This window comes from Olea europaea, chromosome 1, assembly GCF_002742605.1.
Source record: "Olea europaea var. sylvestris chromosome 1, O_europaea_v1, whole genome shotgun sequence".
Taxonomy (NCBI): Eukaryota; Viridiplantae; Streptophyta; class Magnoliopsida; order Lamiales; family Oleaceae; genus Olea; species Olea europaea.
Window position 1 is genome coordinate 20588329 of NC_036237.1, and position 8899 is coordinate 20597227.

At 36.9% G+C, this 8899-nt stretch overlaps 1 pseudogene; it reads left to right on the forward strand.

Annotated features, from left to right (window-relative positions):
* Positions 1-2: 2 nt before the first annotated feature.
* LOC111405718 lies at positions 3-2551 on the forward strand (annotated as a pseudogene).
* The last annotated feature ends 6348 nt before the right edge of the window (positions 2552-8899 follow it).

The following is an 8899-nucleotide window of genomic DNA, read 5'->3' on the forward strand; positions in this document are numbered from 1 at the left end:
AAAATGATGAAATTTGTAGCATTTGTGAAACTTTTGGTCATCTTACGCATGATTGTCCTAACATTCCAGTTTTCAAAGAAGTTTTACATGATCAAGCCAATGCTATGAACACTTTCAAAAAGCCTTTTCCTCATCTATACTCAGAAACATATAATCAACAATGGACAAATCATCCCAACTTTAGTTGAAGAGATGATAATCGTGTTCATATATCACAACCTCGAGGGCTTTCAAAATTTCCTTCTTTTCCACCACCACAATCAAAGACTCTTGAGGAAACATTACAGTCTTTTCATGCAAGGACAAGCAAACATTAATAATCAAACTTATCGAGACATCAATGAAATCAAGAACACACTTTCTTCATTGACCTCTTCTTTGTGTTCTCAAGAGAAAGGAAAATTTCCTACTCAACCTCAACCAAATCCTTCTGGGCAATTTAATGTAAATGCTTCTAGTTCCTCTGAATGTCGACAAGAAAATGCTAACTCCATCACGACTCTTCGTAGTGGAAAAATTATTGACAAAATCATCCCTTCAAAAGAACTAAAATCGGGTAGAACTTCAAAGCAAGAAAATGATGTTTCTAGAGCTGAGGAAAAATTCATTTCTAAACCTAGTGTTGAAAAATGTCCCATTCCAGCTCTATTTCCTCAACGATTGCAACCAATTTCAAAACTCAACCATAATTCTGAAATTTTTGAACTTTTCAAACAAGTCAAAATTAACATACCATTATTGGATGCAATCAAACAAGTTCCTTCATATGCAAAATTTTTAAAAGACTTGTGTGCTGTCAAGAGGAAATTTAATGTTCAACAGAAAGTATTTTTAACAGAGAATGTGAGCTCAATCATTCAACAAAACACTCCACCTAAATTCAAAGATCCTGGTTGTCCAATAATTTCTTGTGTGATTGGAAATAATAGGATAGAGCGTGCTTTACTTGATCTTGGTGCTAGTGTTAATTTATTACATTTTTCTGTTATGAGCAACTTGGTTTGGGAGCGCTTAAGCCAACAGCAACAACACTTCAACTTGTTGATCGTTCAGTAAAAGTTTCAAGAGGGGTTGTAGAGGATGTTCTAGTTCAAATTGATAAATTCTATTATCCTATTGATTTTATAGTTTTGGACACACATCCTGTTTTAAATTCAAATGCACAAATATCTATCATTTTAGGACGTCCCTTTCTTGCTACTTCAAATGCGTTGATAAATTGTAGAAATTGTATCTTAAAACTTTCTTTTGGAAATATGACTGTGGAAATGAATTTTTTTAACATTTGCAAGCAACATGGAGATAAAGATGATTTGCATGAAGTAGATTTTATTGAAAAACTTGTTGATGATCAGTTTATTGCTACATCTTCATCTGATGCACTAGAATTTGAATTTAACGATAATTCTAAAAATTCGCACATAATTTCTTTGTTGAATTCTTTTCAGGAGAAAAAGACAAGTGATTGGAAATCAAAGTTTGAAAAATTATCACAACAGTCTAATATGTCCATGATATTAAGTGTTCAAATGTCAAAACTCGATTTGAAGTCATTACCATCTAATCTGAAATACTCATTTTTGGGTGAAGATGAAACTTTTCCGGTAATAATTTCTTCCCAACTTGATGCGCACCAAGAAGGTCAAATACCATCTCATTGGAATGCCCAAGACAAAAAGAAATTCTTCAAAGAGGTACGAAATTTCTTTTGGGATGATCCTGACCTGTTCAAATATTGTCCAGACCAAATAATAAGAAGATGTGTGCCAAATAATGAAATCCAAAAGATAATTACCTTTTGCCATTTTGAAGCATGTGGTGGTCACTTTTCTTCAAAGAAAACTGCTGCAAAAATCTTGCAGTCTGGATTTTATTGGTCAGCTCTTTTCAAAGACACATATGAATTTTGTAAAGTTTGTGAATGTTGTCAAAAATTAGGTGGGATAACTCATAGAAATATGATGCCACTGACACCCATACTAGTTATTGAAATATTTGATTGTTGGGGTATTGATTTCATGGGTCCATTTCCATCATCTTTTGGTTAATACATCTTGGTGGGAGTTGATTATGTTTCTAAATGGGTAGAGGCAATTCCTTGTAAACACAATGATCACAAAATTGTTTTGAAATTTTTGAAAGAAAATATTTTGTCAAGATTTGGAATACCTCGAGCCATTATAAGCGATGGGGGTTTACACTTCTGTAATAAACCTTTTAATATCCTAATGAAAAAAATATGGGATTATTCAAAAGTGTCTAGTCCTTATCACCCAAACACTAGTGGTCAAGCTGAACTTGCAAATAGAGATATTAAATGTATTTTGGAAAAAACAATGAATCCAAATAGAAAAGATTGGTCTTTACGATTAACTGATGCTCTTTGGGCTTATCGTACAGCTTTCAAAACACCCTTGATATGTCATCTTATCGACTTGTTTTTGAAAAGTCTTGTCATTTACCTGTTGAATTGGAACACAAAGCATTTAGGCTATTAAAATGTTTAATTTCAGTTCAGATGAGGCATGTTCACTTAGGAGACTTCAATTGAATGAGTTGGAAGAAATCAGGAATGAAACGTATGAAAACTCTCGAATTTACAAGGAAAGAATGAAGGTATTTCATGATAAAAATATTGTTAGAAAAACTTTTGAGCCTTCCCAAAAAGTTTTTTTGTACAACTCAAGGTTACATTTATTTCCTGAAAAATTATGCTCCAAGTGGACTGGTCCTTTCATTGTCAAAACTGTTTACCTACATAAAGCTGTAGAAATTGAAAATCCAAGTAATGAAAATATTTTTAAAGTTAATGAACATCGTTTGAAACCATTTTTTGAGAATTTCTCTAGATTAGAAGAGGCCATTGCTTTACATGATCCTAAAGATTGATATCCTTTTCTCATTGTTTTATTTTGTTACGTTTGTTTTCAATTTTATAATGTTGTGTGTTTGTTTTAGGTGTGTTTCTTTTATTGTCATTTTTTTTACTAATAAAATTGAAGGTTCATTTAGGCCAAGTTTATGCAGACTTTCCAGGTAAAGCTCAAAACCCGTCCCTTTGTTCAAAATTTTGCTCCTTACCGTCCTTCATATATTTTGCACGTTTAATCTTTACATTGAGGACAATTTTTCATTTAGGTTGGGGGAAAGGAATCAAAAAGTTAAAATAAAATAAAATTCTTACCAACCGATGATAATATTTAAAATTCTTACCGACCGATGCGCTTTGATTTAGTTTAAGCTTGTTCATGTTAAATTGATTTACATTGAGCACAATAATCATAAAAATCACATATTATTTAGATTGGATCAATGGATAGAATATGTAGAATTAACTATGACAAAAAAAATCCTACTAAACCAATTCTAGGATAGTTTGGGGTGGTTGAGCTGTTGTAGAGAGATATTGAGATAGATGTGGATTCCATGTGTGTTAAATTTTCTGTGGATTGTTTAAGACCAATGAGATGATAATTAGGTGAAAATCTTAAGTTAAAGATTGATTTTCGAGAATAAGTATTTAATGAGGGACATTGCACTAATTATTGCACAGAAGGTAAAAAACTGCCACTTTGTAAAGCTATCCTAAAAGAGCCCAATGGGCACAATTATATATATATAAAAAGATCGGGTTAGTGCATGAAACAGAATACGCAAGGCAAACTTCGAAAAAAAACAGGTGCATGAAACAGAAGACGCACTATATGCCTTGAATAAGTCTCAAACACTTATTTTAGAGAATTAGACTTTTGATAAGGGATTACTAGTTTAGTTGATTCTTGGAGGTTGAATTAGTTAAAATTAAGGAGAATCCTCATTTATTGATGTGTTGAGCCACAATTAGTAAAATCTAACCAAACTAGAGATGATGAGTAGTAGTATATAAATTTAACCATAAATCACACCTTGGAAAAATAGTTACAAAATCAAGTTTTGGGGTGTACATCCCACGAAAGAAGAGAGAAATAGTTGACCATTGAGGATCGGGATGAGTCCAATTTGAAAAAGGTATGTGATTGAATTGATTAAGCACATACACACGTTGGTCAAAAATTGGACAAGTTAGACAATATTTTGGTAGCAAACGTTAGAAGAATTTTGATGAGCAGTTTCAAATCCTAAGGCAAATGCAACAAGCTATTTCATTTGAACTATTTTTGAATTTTTATTGCTAGAGACTAGCAATATCTTGGTTGGGGAGTGGAAGGAAATAAACTAGTCTATGAGGAGTGAACGGTTGGTGGAAATACGATTGAGAAGCGTTGGGGATTCATTTCGAACAAATGAGTAGAATTACTCTTGATTTTTTATTTAACTCATATGGAAATCAACTAAGGAGTGATCTCATATGGAAGATAAAACATTGATCACAAATATACTAAAAGATAGATTTTGTTAATTGTTTGAGAGAATATGTCAAAATAAGTTATTGGAATGTAGAGATTATCTAAGCATTTATTGTGCCAAAATTTGTCAACAATAAATCAAAGTTTTTAACAAATCAAAACCATTTGTAGAACATATACTTCAACCAAGTAAAAAGATAAACATTGAAGAACAAAGTGAAAGATCAAAGACAATACTACACATTCACCAAAGTTTCACCCCTAATTCTAGCTAATAGTTTAGAAATATATAATGAAATGTTACAAAGAAAATGAAGAAAACTAGAATATGATGAAGAGGAATTGATGGTCTCAAAATCGTGGTCAAGGTCCCCTTTTATAGGCAAAGGAACATCCAAAATGCAAGTGGATAATGTAACTTATTTCTGTACAGCTTCAAGACAGCTAGAACATGTAAATTGATGTCAATTTTTAGATACTTTGTACAAATAATTTAGACTTATAATCAACAGATAAATTTGTTGACACATAAAAATTCAGCCTTAATCGAGCAGCCCAAGGAGTAAAGCCCAATTGGAGGATCCCCAAATCAGACAGCCCAAAGAACGAAGCCCAATCGAACAAATCAAGATGAATGCCCAAATAAGGAGGCCCAAGAACGCGGTAACGTCATCGCCCAAGTTTGCAAGTCGCCCAGAATCTGAGCGAATGGAGTGTCATACAGTCGCCCAGAACTGTTACTCTATTCTTGCCCAAACCTTCAAGTCGCCCAAAGTCTTAACAACATAAAGCGTCGTGGTTATCAAGAAGTGCAGTTATCAAGGCAGTTATTGAAGCAGCCCTATCACGTTCCACGATTCAAAGAACTCAATCGAAAGCGGTTGAATGAGGAAGAGTAATGTCAGCAGTTAAAAAAGGCAGTTTTCATGACAAGTTGGCCATTACGAAGAAAGTGGGCAGTTATAGGACGATCAAGCAGTTTTTAGAGCGGTTGATCACAAAGAGATCGTCCATAAAGTATAAAAGGGAGAAAGGACATAGAAGCAAAAGGACCGAATCCAAAACTCTCGAACAGAGAATATGTAATTTTTATTTCCTTAGTTTTTAGATTTAAACATTTTTCTTTCAGTAACTCGTGTGCTTGCGCTCCTTGGAGGCACGTTGTCTTTCATTTCCAATTGTAAAGTCATCGCCAATAAAAGAACACCCCTTTTTAGGACTTTGTCTCAAGAGGTTTGTCCCTTACACAATCGTCTGATCCCTTTTAATTGTTAGCGACTAACCCGCGCGAAATAATTTAGCACGCCCAGTGGGACAGTGGTGTTAGGTGTTGAAAGTACAAAAGGGGAAACAATATGCCTCAGAGATCTGATAAGGAAGCAGCAAGTCAGGGAGGAATCCAGTCTGTAATCGAGCGATATGAGGAGCAGCATGCCTCTCCACGAACAGATGGACAAAATCAGAGCAGTAACAGTCGTTACGAACCAATGATGGAGTTGAGTCCTCGAACCATGCGCGCATTACTTGGAGAACTCACTCAAGACGTCGTTGAACAGGTAAATCTTCGAAGTATCCATAATATGGAAAGATTTACACAAAATAGGAATGTACACTATGACAACATGGCCAAACAACTAAAGACGTTGAACGAAACGATGAATAAGTTAGTAGGCCAAATATGTCAACCGGCCATACCTCTTACAAATCACTTTCAAACTAGGACGATCATGGGACATAATCCCTCGGTCCTAAATCCGAGTCAAGGGGTAGAACCGCTTTCTGGTCCATCTATTTCAAATCAAGGGGGTACTACAGTGCCAAATCAAAGCAATGGTAGTGGTATGCCTAACCTGGGGGGTAATCCAAACGTGAGAGATAATGTCCTAAACAATGGACAGAATATTCCACGTGGTAACGAAGGAGTAGATGTTCAGGCTAATGGTAATGGCCCTAATCATGGTAATTTTGTTGCCAATCAAGGACCAAACATCAGGCCTCATGCAAATCAACTGGTTAACCAACCTGTAGGAATTCCATATGACCCCAACGTCATGTTGAGGAACCAGATTATGGAAATCGTACAGGATCAGATGGCTTTTGGGGTGCGTCTCGTCATTAGGCCGACGTACACAAAGTCATATCTTGATTGGGTAGACCAAGCATATCCATGGCCTAGAGGATATAAAGTGCCAGAATTCTCGCTGTTTATCGGTTTAGGAGAGGTGTCTACTCTAGAACACATAGGGCGATTCACATTGCAAAGTGGTGATGTAACCGATTACCATAAAATGAGACTTTTCCCTAGTTCGTTAACAGGAGTAGCTTTCTCTTGGTTCATCAACTTGCCAGCGAACTCTGTTTAAACATGGCAACAATTGGAACAATTGTTTCACACTCAGTTTTATAAGACTGAGTCTGAGGTCACTTTGGCTGATTTGGCGAATCTACGTCAAATGCCAAATGAATGGGCAGAAAGTTTTCTCCAAAGGTTCAAGACAGCAAGAAGCAAGTGTTTTGTACCTTTGCTCGAAAAAGAATTTGTCAAGATCGCTCAAAGCTGCTTAAGCTTTGATTTAAAAAAGAAGTTCCAGGACAAGGAATTCCCTGACCTTTTCCAGTTGATTGCGAATGTGATTAGGTATGAGCGACTGATAAGAGAGGAAGAACAAATGAAAAATTTTAGTAAAGGGACTTATTACAAAGACCCAAATTTTGACGTTCATACCATCGACGATGAGTCATACAATCAGGCCGAAATGTATTTGGCCGAATTGGTCAAAGGGGATACATATACTTGTCCCATGATGGCAAAGCCTAGACCATCAGGCAGAGATGAGCCCATAAAGGATGGAAACATAAAGGCTAGAACGTTCTCGTTCGACGTGACCAAAGCTGACCTTATATTCGATAAATTATATAGGGATAAGCAGATAAAGTTGAGCGATAAGCACAAATTGCCAAACCCTGAACAAATTAAGGGTAAAAAATATTGTAAGTGGCATAATGCATGGTCACATTTGACTAACAATTGCTTGATTTTCCGTCATGTATTGCAGGATGCCATTGAATCGGGACGAATTACGTTCAATGATAAGAAAAAGATGGCAGTGGACGAGAATCCTTTCCCACAACCACTTGGAGTAAACATGGTAACATCTGGATTCAAGAACAAGTTACCAAAATTCAAATTGATCGTAGATGATGGAGAAGAAGATCCTAGACCACATCCCAGCGTCTTTGAACGAATCAAGGGGAAGGAACCAAAAAAGGACGAAGACGTCTTGTGTGTAAGGTGTAAAAGAGAAGTGAATGGAAACACGGAGAAGCTAGGGACATGGCAGCATCCTCATCGCCCTACTTTCTTCCCAAACATTCAGCCTGGTAGAGGGCGAGGTACATCATTCTATAGGGGACCGCCTTTTGAAAGGCAGTTCAAACCAGCAGATACTAGAAGAACATTTAGGTCGCAACCTCGTCGGCCAAATGTATGGCATTCATTCCAGTACAGTGCAGGAAGGGCAATACCCTTCGATGAGATGACTAGGACCCAACAAAGGCGTTTCCAACGAAACTACGGACGGATGATGAGACAGCAACAGGGAATGCCACATCCTAAAGCACCTAAACTACTCAAGGTAGCAAATCAAAATGTCCTCAAAAATAGTGAAGAGACTGGTACAGATGAATCAATGAAGGAACTGCCAGAAACTTCTTCTGGGAGATCAAGATTTGAGCGAGACAGAAGGGATGAAGAAGATCCAGATCAGTCCCTTGCTATCCAATTGGTACATTACCTCCTGTCGTGGCCAATAATTACCTACTGGCCAATGAATTCAAGAATAAAGAAAAAGAAGAAGAGAAGGAAGACAATGAAGAAGAAGCTTGCGTGTTGGTATGTGAAGAAGGTCAGACCTCTAGAGAGGCCTACAATGACGAGGAGGACGATGGGATGACAGACATTGAAGAAGAAATTGACTTAGAAGCAGAAAGGAAAAAGAGAGGAGTATCGCGCAACACTCTGTTTAAGCAACTACATCAAGAGGGAGTTCGCGAAGTAGACTTGTTGGGGGAACCATCTGGGCGTCCTTTCGATTTCTATGTACTGTATGGAACACCCAAAAGAAAGAAGAGAGTGCCTCGCTCTGAAAAGTATGGGTCACCTCCAAGAATAATGCCCCCTCCAACAGGTTGGATAACTGATGAGGAAGCATTAGAAAGAAGTAAGAAGGAAGTTCAGGAGACAGAGGATCAGCGTGATATACTGCACGTCGACTTATCACAGGGGGATAATTCGACAGAAAACAAGCAAGAAGTAGAAATAGAGGCTATCGAAAAGGTTATTTTCAAACGACCAGCCATGAAGTTGACTAAACACTTGAGGCCGTTATACGTTAAAGCTCTAGTCAACGGCGTCCCAGTGGCAAAAGTGCTTGTCGACAATGGAGCAGCTATAAACACCATTCCATCTAGGATAATGAGGAAGTTCGCAAAGACAGAGGGTGACATGATTCCTACAGAAGTCATCCTCACTAGCATCAATGGAGGAGCAACTT